Genomic DNA, 20,803 nt, shown 5'->3' with positions numbered 1-20,803 from the left:
AGTGAATGAACTGGATATAAATGAAATAGCTCCCATTCCTATTCACTAAATTCCATTAGGCGGTGAAATATTTCTAACTCCAGAGCTTTAAGAAGTTTTTTCAAATAGCTTTTTTTATTATTTTTCCCAGCATCTTGTGGTATGTTTTCATTCGTGTATTCTATTTTATTTTACTTATTTTTACTTTTCTATTTTTTTTAAGATTTTATTTATTTAGGGGGGCGGAGCAAGATGGCGGAGGAGTAGGAGACCTGGATTTCGTCTCCTCTCAGGAATTCAGCTGGATAGGGATCAAACCATTCTGAACACCTACAAACTCAACAGGAGATCGAAGAAGAGAAGAGCAACAACTCTCTCATCAGAAAAGCGACCACTTTCTGGAAGGTAGGACGTGCGGAGAAGTGAATCCGAGGCGATATTCGGGAGGATAGACGGCGGGGGAGGGGCCTCCGTCAGCTGCTTCTGGCAAGTGATAGAACCACGGAGCACAAAATCGGAACTTTTAAAAGTCTGCTCCGCTGAGGGACGTCACTCTGGTGGCTAAGCGGGGGGTGGAACCCTCCGGGACAGTGTGGTCTCAGGACCCTGGGGGTCACAGAAAGACCGGGGGTGCCTGAGTGTGGCAGAGCTCCCAGGTATCAGAGCGGGAAGCCGGCTGCAGAGGCGGAGCCCAGGCGCGGGCTCTCAGCTCGGGGTGGCCATAAACCGTGATCCGCGGCACAGTCGGGCCACTGCTCCTTCAGCAGGGACCCAACAAGCGGCAGATCCGGGGAGACTCACCTTCCTCCCCCGGGAGGAGCCGCGCGGGAGTGCACCGCAGGGATCTGCTGGGTTCGGAGACTCCACCCGGGGTCGGGTGCCAGAGATGGAAACGCGCGGTCACAGGCCGGGTGAGCACGGAGTGCAGCCGGAGACCTGGGAGACGGGAGTGACTGACGGCTTTTCTCTGGGGGCTCACTGAGGAGCAGGCCCGAGTTCTCGGCTCCTCCGGGGTGGAGATTAGGAGGCCGCCATTTTCACTCTCCGCCTCCAAAGCTGTACGGAAAGCTCGCAGGGAACAAAAGCCCCGGAGAGCAAACCCGAGCAGATTACTTAGCCCGGAGGGGGCAAGGGCGGGGCAATTCCGCCTCCGGCAGAGACATTTGGAAACCACGGCAACAGGCCCCTCCCCAGAAGATCAGCGAGAACAGCCAGCCAAGACCAAGTTTACCGATCAATGAGAACGGCAGAACTCCAGCGCTAGGGGACTACTGCACATAGAATTCACGGCTTTTTTACCATGATTCTTTAGTCTTTCAAAGTTAATTTTTTTTAACTGTCTTTTTTCTTTTTCTTTTTTTTTCTTTTTGAATTTTTCTTTTTCCCTTTTTCAACCAACATCTTATCAATCCCTTTTTTTAAAAAAACATTTTTATTCTTCATTTTTAGAGTCATATTCTATCCCTTCATAGTAGTTACCCATATTTTTGGCATATATATATGTTGTTCTCTCTTTAAAATTTTGAGATAGTTTCTTCTAACAGATTAAAATATTACCCTAAATCTCTAGTATATGGTTTTTTCTACTCCCCTGCCTGATCACATTCTCTCCCTTTTTTTTTTCTTTTTTTAAATCCTCTTCTTTCTTTTTTCAAACAACTTCTTATCAATTCCTTTTATAAAATTTTTTATAATTTCCATCTTTAGTCATATTCCATCCCTTCATCATATCAACCCTTATTTTTGTACATATATAAGTTTTTCTTTCTTTAAAATTTTGGGAGGCACTTTCTTCTAAAAGACCAAAATACACCCCAAATCTAGTGTGTGGCACTGATCTATATACCAGCCTGATCATATTTGATCACATTCTGGTTTTTTTTGTTGTTCTGTTTTGTTTGTTTTTGTTTGTTTTTATCTTTATCTTTTTCTTTTTCTTTTTTTTCTTTTTCTTTTTTTTTTCTCTTTCCATTTCTTTTTCCACTGCTTCAGGTCTTTTCTGATTTCTTTAGAGTATATTTTCTGGGGACGTTGTTACTCTGCTAGCATTTTGTTCTCTCATTAATCTATTCTCCTCTGCACAAAATGACAAGATGGAAAAAATCACCTCAACAAAAAGAACAAGAGGTAATACCGACTGCCAGGGACCTACTCAATATGGACATTAGTACGATGTCAGATCTAGAGTTCAGAATCATCACTTTAAAGATACTAGCTGGGCTTGAAAAAAATATGGAAGTTATTAGAGAAACCCTTTCGGGAGAAGTAAAAGAACTAAAATCTAACTAAGTAGAAATCAAAAAGGCTATTAATGAGGTGCAATCAAAAATGGGGGTGCTAACTGCTAGGATAAATGAGGCAGAAGAGAGAATCAGTAATATAGAAGACCAAATGATGGAAAATAAAGAAGCTGAGAAAAAGAGAGATAAACAACTACTGGATCACGAGGGCAGAATTCAAGAGATAAACGATACCATAAAACGAAACAATATTAGAATAATTGGGATCCCAGAAGAAGAAGAAAGAGAGAGAGGGGCAGAAGGTATAATGGAGCAAATTATAGCAGAGAACTTCCCTAATTTGGGGATGGAAACAGGCATCAAAATCCAGGAAGCACAGAGAACCCCTCTCAAAATCAATAAAAATAGGTCAACACCCTGACATCTAATAGTAAAACTTACCAGTCTCATAGACAAAGAGAAAATCCTGAAAGCATCTCGGGAGAAGGGATATGTAACCTACAATGGTAGAAACATTAGATTGGCAACAGACCTATCCACAGAGACCTGGCAGGCCAGAAAGGACTGGCAGGATATATTCAGAGCACTAAATGAGAAAAATATGCAGCCAAGAATACTATATCCAGCTAGGCTGTCATTGAAAATTGAAGGAGAGATAAAAAGCTTCCAGGACAAACAAAAACTAAAGGAATTTGCAAACACAAAACCAGCCCTACAGGAAATCTTGAAAGGGGTCCTCTAAGCAAAGAGAGAACCTAAAAGCAACATAGACCAGAAAGGAACACAGACAATATACGGTAACAGTCACCTTACAGGCAATACAATGGCACTAAATTCCTATCTTTCAATAGTTACCCTGAATGTAAATGGGCTAAATGCCCCAATCAAAAGACACAGGCTATCAGACTGGATTAAAAAACAAGACCCATCGATATGCTGTCTGCAAGAGACTCATTTCAGAACCAAAGACACCTCCAGATTGAAAGTGAGGGGGTGGAAAACCATTTACCATGCTAATGGACACCAAAAGAAAGCTGGGGTGGCAATCCTTATATCAGACAAATTAGATTTTAAACCAAAGACTGTAATAAGAGATGAGGAAGGACATTATATCCTACTTAAAGGGTCTATCCAACAAGAAGATCTAACAATTGTAAATATCTATGCCCCTAACATGGGAACAGCCAATTATATAAGGCAATTAATAACAAAAGCAAAGAAACACATCGACAACAATACAATAATAGTGGGGGACTTTAACACCCCCCTCACTGAAATGGACAGATCGTCTAAGCAAAAGATCAACAAGGAAATTAAGACTTTAAATGACACACTGGACCAAATGGACTTCACAGACATATTCAGAAATTCCACCCCAAAGCAATGGAATACACATTCTTCTCTAGTCCCCATGGAACATTCTCCAGAATAGATCACATCCTAGGTCATAAATCAGGTCTCAACCGGTACCAAAAGATTGGGATCATTCCCTGCCTATTTTCAGACCACAATGCTTTGAAACTAGAACTCAATCACAAGAGGAAAGTCGGAAAGAACTCAAATACATGGAGGCTAAAGAGCATTCTACTGAAGAATGAATGGGTTAACCAGGAAATTAAAGAAGAATTAAAAAAATACATGGAAACCAATGAAAATGAAAACACAACTGTTCAAAATCTTTGGGATGCAGCAAAGGCAGTCCTAAGAAGAAAGTATATAGCAATACAGGCCTTTCTCAAGAAACAAGAAAGGTCTCAAGTACACAACCTAACCCTACACCTAAAGGAGCTGGAGAAAGAACAGCAAATAAAGCCTAAACCCAGCAGGAGAAGAGAAATAATAAAGATCAGAGCAGAAAGCAATGAAATAGAAACTAAAAGAACAGTAGAACAGATCAACGAAACTAGGAGCTGGTTCTTTGAAAGAATTAACAAGATTGATAAACCCCTGGCCAGACTTATCAAAAAGAGAAGAGAAAGGACCCAAATCAACAAAATCATGAATGAAAGAGGAGAGATCACAACCAACATCAAAGAAATACAAACAATTATAAGAACATATTATGAGCAACTCTATGCCAGCAAATTAGATAACCTGGAAGAAATGGATGCATTCCTAGAGATGTATCAACTACCAAAACTGAACCAGGAAGAAATAGAAAACCTGAACAGACCTATAACCACTAAGGAAATTGAAGCAGTCATCAAAAATCTCCCAAAAAACAAAAGCCAGGGCCAGATGGCTTCCCAGGGGAATTCTACCAAACATTTCAAGAAGAATTAATACCTATTCTTCTGAAACTGTTCCAAAAAATAGAAATGGAAGGAAAACTTCCAAACTCATTTTATGAGGCCAGCATTACCTTGATCCCAAAACCAGACAAAGACCCCATCAAAAAGGAGAATTACAGACCAATATCCCTGATGAACATGGATGCAAAAATTCTCACCAAAATACTAGCCAATAGGATCCAACAGTACATTAAAAGGATTATTCACCATGACCAAGTGGGATTTATCCCTGGGCTGCAAGGTTGGTTCAACATCCGCAAATCAATCAATGTGATACAATACATTAACAAAAGAAAGAACAAGAATCATATGATCCTCTCAATAGATGCAGAAAAAGCTTTTGACAAAGTACAGCATCCTTTCTTGATCAAAACTCTTCAGAGTATAGGCATAGACAGTACATACCTCAATATCATAAAAGCCATCTATGAAAAACCTACAGCGAATATCATTCTCAATGGGGAAAAACTGAGAGCTTTCCCCCTAAGGTCAGGAATGCAGCAGGGATGTCCACTATCACCACTGCTATTCAACATAGTATTGGAAGTCCTAGCCACAGCAATCAGACAACAAAAAGAAATCAAAGGCATCCAAATTGGCAAAGAAGAAGTCAAACTCTCACTCTTTGCAGATGATAGGATACTTTATGTGGAAAACCCCAAAGACCCCACCCCAAAACTGCTAGAACTCATACAGGAATTCAGTAAAGTGGCAGGATATAAAATCAATGCACAGAAATCAGTGGCATTCCTATACACCAACAACAAGACAGAAGAAAGAGAAATTAAGGAGTCGATCCCATTTACAATTGCACCCAAAACCATAAGATACCTAGGAATAAATCTAACCAAAGAGACAAAGGATCTGTACTCAGAAAATTATAAAATACTCATGAAAGAAATTGAGGAAGACACAAAGAAATGGAAAAACGTTCCATGCTCATGGACTGGAAGAACAAATATTGTGAAGATGTCAATGTTACCTAGAGCAATCGACACATTCAATGCAATCCCCATCAAAATACCATCCACTTTTTTCAAAGAAATGGAACAAATAATCCTAAAATTTGTGTGGAACCAGAAAAGACCCCGCATAGCCAGAGGAATGTTGAAAAAGAAAAGCAAAGCTGGCGGCATCTCAATTCTGGACTTCCAGCTCTATTACAAAGCTGTCATCATCAAGACAGTATGGTACTGGCACAAAAACAGACACATAGATCAATGGAACAGAATAGAGAGCCCAGAAATGGACCCTCAACTCTATGGTCAACTCATCTTTGACAAAGCAGGAAAGAATGTCCAATGGAAAAAAGACAGTCTCTTCAACAAATGGTGTTGGGAAAATTGGATAGCCACATGCAGAAGAATGAAACTGGACCATTTCCTTACACCACACACACAAAATAGACTCCAAATGGATGAAAGACCTCAATGTGAGACAGGAGTCCATCAAAATCCTAAAGGAGAACACAGGCAGCAACCTCTTCGACCTCAGCTGAAGCAACTTCTTCCTAGAAACATCGCCAAAGGCAAGGGAAGCAAGGGCAAAAATGAACTATTGGGACTTCACCAAGATAAAAAGCTTTTGCACGGCAAAGGAAACAGTGAACAAAACCAAAAGACAACCGACAGAATGGGAGAAGATATTTGCAAATGACATATCAGATAAAGGGCTAGTATCCAAAATCTATAAAGAACTTATCCAACTCAACACCCAAAGAACAAAGAATCCAATCAAGAAATGGGCAGAAGACAGGAACAGACATTTCTGCAAAGAAGACATCCAAATGGCCAACAGACACACGAAAAAGTGCTCAATATTGCTCGGCATCAGGGAAATCCAAATCAAAACCTCAATGAGATACCACCTCACACCAGTCAGAAGGGCTAAAATTAACAAGTCAGGAAACGACAGATGTTGGCGAGGATGCGGAGAAAGGGGAACCCTCCTCCACTGTTGGTGGGAATGCAAGCTGGTGCAGCCACTCTGGAAAACAGTATGGACGTTCCTCAAAAAGTTGAAAATAGAGCTACCCTATGATCCAGCAATTGCACTACTGGGTATTTACCCCAAAGATACAAAAGTAGGGATCCGAAAGGGTACGTGCACCCCGATGTTTATAGCAGCAATGTCCACAATAGCCAAACTGTGGAAAGAGCCAAGATGTCCATTGATAGATGAATGGATAAAGAAGATGTGGTACATATATATACAATGGAATATTATGCAGCCATCGAAAGGAATGAGATCTTGCCATTTGCAACAACATGGATGGAACTGGAGGGTATTATGTTGAGCGAAATAAGTCAAACAGAGAAAGACATGTATCATATGATCTCACTGATATGAGGAATTCTTAATCGCAGGAAACAAACTGAGGGTTGCTGGAGTGGGGGGTGTGGTGGGAGGGATGGGGTGGCTGGGTGAGAGACATTGGGGAGGGTATGTGCTATGGTAAGCGCTGTGAATTGTGTAAGACTGTTGAATCTCAGATCTGTACCTCTGAAACAAATAATGCAATATATGTTAAGAAAAAAAAAAGAAGAAGAAGTAGAAGGTAGCAGGAGGGGAAGAATGAAGGGGGGGAAATCGGAGGGGTAGACGAACCATGAGAGACGATGGACTCTGAAAAACAAACTGAGGGTTCTAGAGGGGAGGGGGGTGGGAGGATGGGTTAGCCTGGTGACGGGTATTGAGGAGGGCATATTCTGCATGGAGCACTGGGTGTTATGCACAATGAATCATGGAACACTACATCTAAAACTAATGATGTATGGGGATTAACATAAGAATAAAAAAATAAAAAATAAATAAAAAATTAAAAAAGATTTTATTTATTTATTTGACAGAGATAGAGACACAACAAGAGAGGGAACACAAGCAGGGGGAGAGGGAGAGGGAGAAGCAGGCTTCCCACTGAGCAGGGAGCCCGATGCTGGGCTTGATCCCAGGACCCTGGGACCATGACCTGACCCGAAGGCAGATGCTTAACAACTGAGCCACCCAGGTGCCCCTATTTTTACTTTTCTATGAGAAAATCACTTTTCAAATGTCATGAGAATGGTAAATTTGCAGCTTCAAGTGAAATCCAGTTTAAAACTGATGAGTTATCAGTGATAATATTCATATCATGAACATGCACAGTAGCAATCTGGCAAAGACATGAGTTTGATGCATAAAATTGTCCTCTATTTCTGCAATACATGCTCATTTCAAGGGAAGAAATACTGCTTCTGTAGTAAATTTCCATTTAGAACAACAACAAAAAAATGTTCTTGACTAAAAGTGTTGGCTTTCTATTAAGGTATATTTCCTTCCAACAAACCATTCATTTACCAGTATTTGATGTTAGAAACAGCTTCCTAGTGAAAAATAAAATCGTACCATCATTAGATCTTATCTCTTATTTTAAGTAGGTTTCTGGTGACTATGATACATTCATGGGGTTCAGGTTGGCACCTACCACTAATAATACTATCTTAGTGTGGATACTGAAACACAGATTCATTATTTCTAAGTGTACTTTCTTAAAATATGTCATCATATAAACTTGAAAACCTAATCAGCTTAATAACTAATATTCACAGTTCAGAACTAAACAGGTCCTACTGTCCCCTACCAATCCCTAAACCTTCCTCCTCTTCCTGCTATTTCACAGGGTCTTGATGGTTTCTCCAGCAATGGAAGTGAAGAAAGGTTAACTTTCTGGAAATATGACTGTCTTTTCATTATTCACCTATGCAAGAATATTAGGTGGTTCATCTTTTTCTACAGCTTGAACCCCCAAAACCTTTATACCATGGGCCCGAGATTCCTTCCCAACTTTAGCCCTCACTATTTTCCAATTTGCAGTTCTGCTCTAGTTTGTTTTCTGAATTTACCATGCTCATCACTTTTACATCCTTAACAAAGTGCTCTCTCCAGCACACCCTCCCCTCCTTGCTGTATCGGAAGCCTGCCTGCACTGTAGTTGGAGTCAGCTTGAGACCCCTTTTTTGTGAGCCTTCCCCAGGGTCTCAAACTTATATTGATCTCCTCTTCTTCAGAACCCTTTTAATCCAGGAGCATTGCCACTCACTCATTTGCATTAATGATCTATACCTTTTATGGTTACCAATGTTTTCATGTTTGCTTGTCTTGGGACTCCAGGGAGATTATAAATTCCTTGAAGATGGGGGTATAGTTTATTCTTTTTATTCTGTGTGGTAAATTTCAATACAAAGTAGCACAGGGATTTGCAAAAAAATAAGTCCTTGATAAATACGAAATTTAATTCTCACAAAATTTAATTCTTACTAAACCTTAAGAGTTGGAAGATGAGAACAATCTTTTGAATTTAGACTTTAAGTTTGTTCATGGTGACAACCATGCTATTAAACCTGCTTTGACCCCTACTCAACCTATTCAGTATAATGTAATGAAGACTCATCAAATATTCTGCCTGAATCTACCTGTGCTTCTTCCAATTACAATAAACTAAATTTTCCTCCCATCAAATTTAGCCTCACAAAAAGAAATAGAATTTCTATTCTGTACTTTGGACAGACAGAAGAGCAGCTATATCTTTCATTTATCTTTCTAGGTCTTCATTCATTCACTTAATAACTATTTATTGAAAGCCTATTGTATACAAAGGATAAACTGCTAAGGACCAGAATGCTAGCATTCTATGATTCATTTCTTTATACCTTGAAAACATTCCAATCTTCACAAATCCTTATCAAATGTAAATACACCAGAGAGAAGAAATATTTTGAATCATTATTAGGTAACACCTTCCAGGATCACTCAACCACCTCCAAGGTGCAAGAATGGCACCTGGAGAACCAGGAACAGAGAAGGTACTGAAAGGAGATATGGTAAGTGCTAAGAACAAACCTCATCTGTCATCTGGTCTAGGAAATGACCAAATCCCCCTCTATGGAGGTGGCAGAGATGTGTTCAACTCTCTCCCATTTCCCTATTCATCTTAGGGCCAATTTTCAAGTTTTCCTCACTCTGGGTTATATGTATTTTTGAAGGTCTTTCTACCTGGTACAGATCATGAATGGAAAGGCAATTTCCAAAATGACCCCAATAGTCAAGCACAACCATCATCTGATCAGAAATCAAGTAACTGAGGGGAAAGAAGCTCTTACTTCATTATCCACAGTATCCTACAAAAACAGCACTTAGCCTTGTTTAAACAATGCATTTGGAGACCCCAGGCAAGTATAGTTCTTCTCTCTAAACCAGAAGGACAAAAAAAGATTTTCTTTCGTTTCACAAAGGAAAGGTTAAACTTCCATAAAATGCCAATACAAATTTCAGCATAATGTTATGTTTAATTAGTTGGACTAATATGAATGATAGGGTCAAGGAATGTCTGTGAACTGCTTTTTAGGATTTTCATCCGGATCTCTGAGAACTGAGCCGTGCGGTTTTGCTGCCCTCTTGAGAGAGTCAAGAATCATTACATCTACTAATTGGACACTTTTTGATGCTCTCACTAGATTATGTTTATTGAAACTGATTAGATCAAGTCACAAAATAATAATGATTGCAATACAAATTCTCTTCTTCAGAACACAGATATCTACACATCTCAAATAACTTATAATCTCTACAATATTAAACTTCTAAATTAACCAATACAAGTTACTGGGTCTTCTGTTTGTCCTTTATAGACAACTAACATGGAATAGTCATTTACTCACAAAGTATTCAGAAAGTGTGTTACCTACTTACCGTCCTGGATTCCCAGTATAAAATGCACTGAACAAAACAACCCAAAAAGAGGAATCCTTCAAATCGATTATAAATAAACGTATTCTTCTATTTGCAGTTGAATTTTAAATTTGTGGATATTTTGCTGGAAATATTGCTGTTTCTACAATTTAAATCTTTTTCCCAATTCACAACAATAGAGAAGGAAATCACATATTCAGTAGTTTCAAGTTTATTTATTCAACGAGATTTCTTCAGAACCTTCTCTGCACTCTTTCTGAATTATGCCAAAAGTCAGTTGAGAAACCGATGAATCATGTAATTCTCTTCTGTCTGCCCTATGATCCTCTCTGATTCTTCAAGTGTGTGACCAAATCTATACACAGCATAAATGTCAGTCTCAGGAAACTGGTCTAGATGCATTCATCCTCATTCCTTCTCCACCTGAACGATCTAACATTAATATGTACTAAGAGCTCTCAGCCTGCACAGTTCAAAAGTTCTAAAATTGTAAAGTGAAGGAACTCGGAATCAACCTTCAGATTTTCTGCTGCAGTCACTGCTCCAGATACACGCTGAATTATGGCTGCAAGTAACCATTAGGGGTCACATCAGGTGCATTTCACTGAAGCTGCCCTCTACAGAAGGATGAACAGAGCACCTGGAGGGTTACCTTCAGTGTTTTCTTCCTTCTTCCACCCCATCTGGGTCCCCAGTGCCCCCTCCCTTCAGTATGGTTGTTCAAGTCTCCCAACTAATACCCTCATTCCCCCAGACCTCCTAGTGTCTTGGGCTCCAGGCTATTCTTTTTATAATTCCTACCCCTAGATTGTCTTAACCCTGAGTTAATATTGTCACACTTCAATGAGAGACAGAGGTGGAATGAAGGCTCTGTTTCATCTAGTTTTTCGGGGACCCAGCTTCCTTCCATCTGGTGGCTCCTTCATCCAACAGGGCTTAGAATCCTATCCTAGATCCTCTGCCTCCCTTGGGCCTCCCTCTGCCAAAGAAAGCAGGCATCAAGGATTGTGCATGGGAGGTTGAGAGGCCCAGCTTGTAAGAGGCATACATCATTTCTGCCAAACACTCTCTATGATGGTTAATTTAGTGTATCAACTTGGAAGGTATTTTTTGGATGACATTAATATTTAAATGGGTGAACTCTGAGAGAAACAGTTTGCCCTCCATAAAGTGGGTGGGCCTCATCCAGTCAGCTGAAGGCATGAATAGAACAAAAAGGCCAGCAAGGCCTGAGCAAGAGGGAATCCTCCAGCAGACTGGCTTCAGACTTCATCTGTACCACCGGGTCTCCAGCCTGCCAGACCTCACTGTAGAATTTGGACTCACCATCATCTTCCACAATCCTCCATAATCTTGTAATCTCATTCTTCATAATAAATCTCATTCTCTCTCTGTATGTTCCTCTCAGGACCAATACAATCTCTGCTACTTCTGAGAGATTCCTGAAAATTAAGAGTTATTTTATGTCCGTACCATGCGGGAGTACAGGTCATCTGTATGACTGTCCGAGGTGCCACATCTCCAGACATGTCATGCAGTCACTGCCTCAAATATGAAACTTTAGGAGAACAGTGCTACTAAGTATTCTGAGTGGTCATATGTATGTATACCACCCACGAATGATTAAACTAAATTCTAGGCTTATAGAGATCAAAGACAGGCAGCATAGTGTATAAGTCAGGAGGATCCAACCAGGAAACAGAAACAAATGGCATCCTAAAGGAGCAAGGCATAGATACCTTTATCCACAGAGTCCACAAATTCATCTGAAATTTTGCTATCTGTCTGGAGAGGTTCTATTCTCCTCCTATCCGTTAGCATTCTGAAGAAGAAAGAAAAAAAAAAAAAAAACAGAATGGAAAGCAGTTTGATTCCACCCTTCACATTCCTATCCAAGCAATGGGCACAGAATGGCAGAGCTGCCTAAACAGAGGAAAGGGCAAGAGTGAAGGCAAATATGAAGGTGGGGAGAAAGGGAGCAGGGATTTCAAAAATCTATAAAGTGCCATATTTCTTATATAAGAAGACATTGTATGTCACAAAGAAGCCAACTGGAGAATCAATTGGTCCACCTGGCGATAAAAATACATAAGCACATCCACGAATGAAAGAAAACAAAGAGATTAATTCTTTGCTCGCTTTGGGCTTTGCTGGTGAATCATGTGGGTGACTTCTACTACAAATGTGTATTTACAAATAGACATATGGACATACTTCATTAAATCCACTGCAAAACCCATTCTCACTTAACATTTATATTCACCTTCCCTTTATTTGCCCTTTAGCAAGATGCTTTCCTCCCCCTTCTAATTTTTTGGCACCCCATTAAATTCTGTACCCGAGGTGGGTGCTCACAAGTTTCACCCTAATTCCAACCCTTATCCTCCTTTTTCCCTGGGATCAAGTTTAAGTTCCAGGGGCTTACAGAGTTGTGCCAAGATATCCGGGTAAAGAGAGTGGCTGGAGATGTGGGGTTGTCATCTGTCAACATAAGCATTTTTGAGATGCACCTTGCTTACCCCAGTTCCGGGTGATTCATCACTCAGGTTACTGGCACGTCATTCTTTGGCCTCAACTTCAAGACCCTTCAAACTTGGCCCTTGCTCAATCATTGCCAGGCCTTTTCCAAGGAGCTCAGAAAACAGTCATCTGCTCTCCCATCCACTCTGGGGCCTCAGTTCAATTATTAGCCTTGGCTGAGAGACTTTCGTACTTCTGTCTCACTCTTGGATGCATGGGAAATTGTTCTACACCTCCCTGTGGCACAGAGAGATAGGCAGGAGCCCCGGGAGGTTGACTGACACCATCTTCCTGGATGTATCGCACCATAAATTTTACACTTGATGTGAAATTTCAGAATACGGCTGGTCTTCAGCAGTCCGTCTACTTTCCCAGGTGCCACCTGGGAAGGGAGGCACAGATCCAGTGGTGTGCTGGTAAATGTTTAACAACCGGCTCTGCAGGGTACAGTGGGGGACTGGTTTGTAGCATTTGCCAATTTCCAGAGAGTAAACCTCTTACCCTGGCTGATTTCAAGTTACCAGTGTGTCACCAACAAGCTTGCAAAACTCCTACAAATTTCACAACTGGCTCTCGCAAGCTGGGACAAGGCAGGTCCAGCACACTAGGGCACAGCCCCCTCCATTTGAGAGCCTCCGAGCCTTTGTGAGGTGTCAGTAATCCTCCTAGGGTTGCTGCCAAGGAAGGCAAACAGGCAAGTGTCGGCCTCTCGTTTTCAGTGACAGCCTCACACCTAGTCTCTTTTTTTTTCTTTTTTTTTTTATTCTTATGTTAATCCCCATACATTACATCATTAGTTTTAGATGAAGTGTTCCATGATTCATTGTTTGCTCACACCTAGTCTCTTATTTGCCTTCTTATCTTCTTCCTTCTCTGGATGGAGACTCAGGAGCAGAAAAAACAACACTTTATCTAATCTTCCAAATCCAGTGTTTATTACTGACTACTAGAAATAGAAATAGATTAGCCAAGGATTTATTTACCTCTTCTGAAATCTGATTTATCTGTGTTTCCATTCCCTAAGGCAATGAAGACAGAAGGCATAACTCTTCAAATGGAGGAAACGGTTTAGGAGATACTAAAGGAAAAAAAAAATCAGTTTATATCTCAATATATATATTATTCCAGCACAGAATCAAAATCATCTCTAAAAGATAGATGGAAATAATGATCTCTTAATTAACAATTTATAATTTATTTGCTCAACACAAATTTATTGCAAGCTATTACATCCTCCTTAAGTTGCTGGGTCTGTGCTAGGTAGCAGATATGTAAAAATGAGTAAGGTTGCCTAATCTTGAGAAGTTCATAAATCTTGCTGATATATTCTCTAATGAGAACATTGGTTAAGATATTTATATATACTTATACACACCCCCATATATATTCTTTTAAACCATAATTACATAAACTACATACATACCACATATAAACTGCATATATATACACACACTACATACATATATGTATAGTATAAATAAACTTAGGTATCAAAACTTAAGAAAAAAAAAGAATTTATCCTAAAAATCATCTTTACAGAGGGGCAAAGGAGAGCTTTGTGTTCAGGAAGAGGCTTCTAGAAGATGGCAATGCTCTATTTCTTGATCTAGGCGGTAGTTACATTGAGTTCCCCCGATTAGTAACTGTACATCTATAGTTTCATGTACTTCTTATGTTATTTTGTTATTTTCAAAAACTCCCCTCTACCTAAGTGATTTTGCCAACTGACTGTGTCAAGAATTTTTCTTCTCATACTTCATATTTTCAGTCCTAAATACAACCTTTTTCTAGGTTCCCCAGATAGTTGATAGTTTTAAATATTCCTGACGATGGTTGTATTAGAAACAGTATCTTTGAGTTTCTTCCCTAATAAACATACATATTTAGCCCTGACTTTCTTTTCTAAATAAGGAATGGATATGTTTTATCCTTCTCACCCATAGGATGTTAAGTTAAACTGTGCTGGGATCAGTGTTCATGATAGCCCATGACAGCCCAATCTCAAGCAAAAGGGCACTCTCTGGATGAATATTCCAAAACTTTAGGGTAGGAGAAAGCACCACCACTTTACTCAAGACAGGCAACAATCCTGCTTTTCCACAGGACAAGAACTGGGGCTCGGAACTTAATTCAGACCTGTGAGCAGAGGAAGGTTGGACCAGCAAGAACAGGTAGTGACCCCGAGATTCAGGGCATGGAGCAAGGATATTCCCATAAACTAAAAGGGAAGGAACAAAAGGACAATGTGCAAAAACTTCTTAAGGCCTTAGATCAGAGAGTACTCCTTGATGTTCAAAAGGCTTGATGTTCAAAATCAAATTCCTGACTCAGCTACTTAGTAACTATGTGACCTGAAGCAACTCTGAGCCTGTTCCTTCCTCTGTGTTAAGGGGTGGGCTGGGGGGCGGGGAGAGAGAGAGAGAATAATAACAAATAAGTATTTGGGGGGATTATTATGGGACTATGATAATATATGTTGAGTGCTTGGTAAATGTAAGGGTACATTATTATAGCAATATATTCATTTAAACAAAATTTTACAGTCAAGCCATTTGGATGTTTTCAAGATTTATTTTGCTGGCATTTTACTTGGAAACTCTCTGGAAGCCAGCAAAAAAATTATTATCCAGGGAGAGACACTTTGTACATACCTTTAGGTTGTCTAATGGCTGGTGCTAAAAGAAACAGGCAATTATAATCAATTTACAGATTCCATCTAGAATACATATTATGCAATACCCACTTATGTCAATAAAAATAACTGGGTATAAAATATTATTCTTAAATTGCTTTAAGTGGAACTTCTAACTCATATTTCTAAAATCCACAGAAATACTCAAACCCACATTTGTGGAAGTCATAAGGGAACTTTTATATTCTACTTCTCTGCCTTTGCTCTCGAGTCTCAGGTCTTCCGTGAAGCTATGAAAGCAAACTCTAGTTAAAAGCTCCACATCTTATAATAAGGACAGTAGAGAGGTCACCAAGCAACCAGTTAAGTGTCAGGAACTGGGTCTCAAAAATCTTCTCCTCAGTCCTTGACACGGGCTATCTTCACTCTAATTCTCAACAGTTACTGTATCTATACTCCATGGATTTTGCTACCTAATTTTCCAAAATCATGGTGAGGAGGAAAATGTTAAACTCCAGGCAGTTTGTCCCTGACTCATAAACTCTCACATAGGAACACCGCAGGGGGCAGGTAGAGTGCACTCATTCCATTCCCTCACTCACTACAGCCTTCTCTGCCTCCCTTGCTCCCTTCCACCCACTGAATTAATGCTCCTCCCGTCCACTTTCCAAGTATTATTTCCAGGGATGTCCTCAAATCCCAAATCTTTACACAAGATTTGGAATTTCACGTGATTCCAACGTAGGAAAAGGGCAGGAGTCCCCTGCCATTACTATGACAGATGACGCCCCCCCTTCCCAGTTATTGACTTTGGTAATGAGAAAAGTAACCCCTCCCAATTTAAAAATCCTCTTCATTAATCAGTCAACAAATACTACCTCATTAGGTCACTACATCCTGGACTATTTTACATAATCCCCCTCTTCACCCCTCAGTCCTAAGCCCCTTCTTATTTGACCACCCATTAGAGAGAACTTCCCCAACAACCTGTGTGAAGTAGATTCCGTCCTGACTGGTTCACTACTCTATCACAGCACTGTTCAATTCTTTCTCAATCCTTCTCTCAATATAATTGCTTAGTGCTAATGCTTTTTGTTTGTAATCCCCCAAAATATTTTGAGTTCTACAGGGGCAGGATCTTTGTCCCAGTGCCTGACACACAGTCTGTCAAGGAAGGGGAAGGGTCAGATCTTTTACCCTACTTGCGAGCCAGGAAGGCAGCCTGCCACAGTTTCAATGATGCCGGTTAGAAAACATGAGACTCTGGGTTAGAGATGAAGGACAATTTATTACTTACAGCAAGAGCAGAAGCCAGAATATTGGCATTTTTGCACCAGTTCCCTGAACCCCAAGTCCTACAGGGTGACACCAAAAGGACCAGGTGACACCTGCACACACAGTGGGTTTGGTACGAGAGAGATCCTGAGTTTAAAGGAATCCAAAAATTTTACAACGGCAGTAGGCATGCTGGCCCTTTGCTCCAGAGGGAGACATGATCTCTATCTTCCACAGCCATTCGCTACAGGAACATCCCTGAAAGGATATTCTGGGACAAATGGCAGTCAGTGCCTCTCTTGTAGGACATGCAAAAGCACGATGACCCATGGAAAATGGTCTCCCAGCAAAGAGAGAATCAAAAATTACTGTTGATTGGAAATAACAAGTGTTGGCAAGGATGGGAAGGAAAGGGAACCCTTATGCACTGTTGGTGGGAATGTAACTGGTGCAGACATTATAGAAAACAGTGTGGACGTTGCTCAAAAAATTAAAACTAGAAGTACCATATGATCCAGCAATTCCACTTCTAAGTATTTATCTGAAAAAAATAAAAACACTAATTTGAAAAGATATAGGCATCCCTATGTTCATTGCAGAATTATTTGCAACAGCCAAGATATGGAAACAACCTAAATGTCCATCAATGGATGAGTGGATAAAGACACACATACACACATACACATGCATACACAATGAAATATATATATATACACATATATATATATACTCTCTCTCTCTCTCTCTCTCTCTCTCTATATATATATATATATATACACTCTTCCATTAAAAAGAATTAAATCTTACCATATGCAACATGAATGGGCCATGGACCCTGAGGGTATTAATGCTAAGTGCAAGAAGTTAGAGAAAGACAAATGTTGTATGATTTTACTTACGTGTAGAATCTAGAAAACAAATGAACAAATAAAACAAAACAAAATTCATAGATACAGAGAACAGATTGGTAACTGCAAGAGGAGAGGGGGTTGGGGGGTGAGTAAAATGAGACAAGGGTATCAAAAGGTACAAACTTCCAGTTGTAAAACAAGTAAATTGTGGGGATGTAATATAGCATGATAACTATAGTTGGTAGCATTGTATTGAAAATCTGAAAGTTGCTAAATAAGTAAATCTTAAAAGTTATCATCATAAGAAAAAAAATAATTGTAACTTTGTATTATGACAGATGGCCACTAGACTTATTGTGGTGATCACTTTGCAATGTATACAAATGTCAAATCATTATGTTGTACATCTGAAACTAATACAATGTTGTATGTCAATTATACTTCAATAAAATAATGTTGTTGAATGAATAAATGAACCTGAGCAACAATCCAGCATAGATGGTGGAATAAGTTGAATTAAATTAAATAATAAAATAGGAAAGCTCCTTCTTTTGTTCCTAAAGAGACCTCTTATCCAGTGGTGTGGGGGCCAATGTTTCACAACCATCCGGGGGCTTTGATTTGTAGTATTTTCCAATTTCCTTGACAAAAATATCCCCAACATGACCAACTACAAGCTACTGGTCACTGAATGAAGTTGGTAGGAGATGCACAGCAGGCCATCATTATATAGTGTTTTCACCATACATATACAAAACACACAAATCACCACAATAGGTGATTTTACTAAATAATAGTAAAATGTAGCAAAATAATTAGGAAGCAATGAGTTTTGAGTGTATATTGGTTTTTAAAATTACTTAATTGTAAGTTTATATGGTTCCATTTTTAATAATGTCTGGGCTCAACAACTGGCTCATAAGAATTCTTGAAAACTTTTTTTTTTAAGATTTTATTTATTTGTCAAAGAGAGAACACGCTCACAAGCAGGAGGGGTGGCAGGCAGAGGGAGAAGGCACTGAGCAAGGAGCCTGCTGTGGGACTCAATCCCAGGACCCTGGGATCATGACCTGAGTCAAAGGCAGACACTTAACCAACTGAGCCACCCAGGCACCCCAAGAATTCTTAAAAACTTAACCATCAGCTATTTCCAGTGGCTACAACCCAGCTTCAATGCACCACAGCCCTTACCATTGTTCTTTATTGCCCTCTACCTGTCTTTGAAGTCACTCTTGTTCCTCCAATCCCATTATGTACCTTATTCCCAAGATCACCTATTTCTCTCAAACTTGTCTTCTTACCCTACTCAAAGCTGAGCTCTGCCTCACTTCTTTCCATGACCCGCCCCCCACCAAGCGCTTTTCCTAAAAACCTTCAGGTATGTCCTGCCCACCCCCCCAGCTCTTCTCCACCAAAACATACATGTCCCTGCCCAAGGAAGCACCTCAAGGAGGGATCCAGGCAATTCCAGCCTTCCTCAGTAGTCAAGGCCACAGCAAGGGAGATGGTAATGGATTCCCAAGTGATAGCTTTCAACACTTCTTCTTGTGGAATCATTGTCTCACTTTTTGTTAGGCTCTATTACTTTTGATGCCATATTTTAAGTACTTCATGTATTATAATAGGGATTTGTAAACAAATCTGAGGTGCTAATCTCCCTTCTTCTGTGAAAAAATGCATTAAGATTTCCAAATTTAGAAAGGAACTTTGAGAGCATACTCAAATAGTAGACTGCTCTATACACATGCTTCCATGGGGGAAGCATTCCAAAACCCCAGGGGTATACCTGAAACCACGAATAGCCCTGAAGCCTATACATACTCTGTTTTTTCCTATACATACATACCCACGATAAAGTTTAATTTACAAATTAGGCACAGTAAAAGACTAACCACAATAATAATACGATAGAACAACTATAACAATATACTGTAATATATTGTTATGTGAATGTGGTCTCTCTCAAAATATCTTACTGGACTGTATCCACCCTTCTTATGATGAGGTAAGATGATAAAATGCCTATGTGATGAGATGAAGGGAGGTGAGTGACCCAGGCATTGTGACGTAGTGTTGGGCTACTATTGACTTTCTGATGTTTTGTCAGGAGGAGAATGAATCATCTGCTTCCCAACAGAGGTAGAGCACTGGCACCTGAAACTATACAAAGTAAAACCCTGGATAAGGGGGGACTATTATATATTTATATGCTTCTTATTTTTTGAACTCTGTCCACCAGAGGGCACCAAAAATTTTTATATGTGAAATATACTCAATACAGAAATTAAGAGAAAATCTGTATCCTTACTTGCTGAGAAATTGGAAACTATTAGAGCCCTAGAGAGCAACATTACTTCAAGTTTATGTGGGGGGAAAAAAAACTAGTTTATTTTATTTAAGACAAAAAAAAAGCATGAATGTATGAGTGTTCCCATTTATTTCTAGAAAATTTCAATATTGTATCATCATAAGGCTGAAATTACATTTCTTACTTCAAAGCCTCAATATTAACTTTTATAGTAGTTGAATCTCCAGTTGGTTACTCATTGATCCATTTAACATATATTATTAGAAAACTCCTCATGTTACCACTCCTGAGGCATAAATAAAAGAATACAAAAATGATTGCCTACCTGTATCAGCCAGGATTCTCCATGAAAACAGAACCAATTGTGCATGTGTGTGTGTATGTGTCTTTGTGTGTGTAAAGAGATCTATTGTAAGGAACTGACTCCTGCAATCATGGAGGTTGGCAGGTTGGAAATTCAGGAAGGAGTTGATGCCTTAGGCTAGAGGCAGAATTTCTTCTTCTTTTGGAAACCTCAGCTTTTGGTCTCAGGGCCTTCAACTGACTGACGTGAGGCCCATCCACACTATCAAAGTTCATGCCCTTTGCTTGAAGTCAACTGATTGTAGTTGTTAACCACATTTACAAGTGTCTTCACAGCAACAGCTAGGTTAGAGTTTAATTAAGTAACTGGGGACTATAGCTTAGACAAGTTGACCCATAAAATTAACCATCACATTGCCCTAAAACCTTCCTCTTTTGAGATTATTTCCAAAGAAAAGCTTTTTTTCTAGAAAATCACTAAGCTCCATTGTGAGAAATATACCTATATGCTTTAAGTTGATCGTAATATAGCTTTGGGCAATCAGCTCACCAGGATTCTTTCTAGTTCATATCATGACATATCACAATCCAATGTGAGTAGTGACAAAGGGGAGGGGAGGTTCTGTCTGAACAAGGAGCCTGATGGGGTACTCGATCCCAGGACCCTCGGATCATTA

At 39.7% G+C, this 20,803-nt stretch overlaps 1 long non-coding RNA gene across 4 annotated transcripts in view; it reads right to left on the bottom strand.

Moving 5' to 3' along the window:
- The window catches only part of LOC118018770, a 266,689-nt gene extending 249,624 nt beyond the window's left edge, over positions 1-17,065 (bottom strand). For all 4 annotated transcript variants that reach the window (XR_004681475.1, XR_004681474.1, XR_004681476.1 and 1 more), the window contains exons 1-2: positions 13,741-17,065; positions 11,977-12,059 (exon numbers count right to left, since the gene is read on the bottom strand). This is a non-coding gene — a long non-coding RNA (uncharacterized LOC118018770). The remainder of the gene's footprint in view (positions 1-11,976; positions 12,060-13,740) is intronic.
- Between the last annotated feature and the right edge of the window lie 3,738 nt (positions 17,066-20,803).

The sequence above is a fragment of the Mirounga leonina genome, unplaced genomic scaffold, assembly GCF_011800145.1.
Source record: "Mirounga leonina isolate KUSES-001 unplaced genomic scaffold, KU_Mleo_1.0 Mir_172, whole genome shotgun sequence".
Lineage (NCBI taxonomy): Eukaryota > Metazoa > Chordata > Mammalia > Carnivora > Phocidae > Mirounga > Mirounga leonina.
This window is presented reverse-complemented; position numbering and strand designations above follow the sequence as displayed.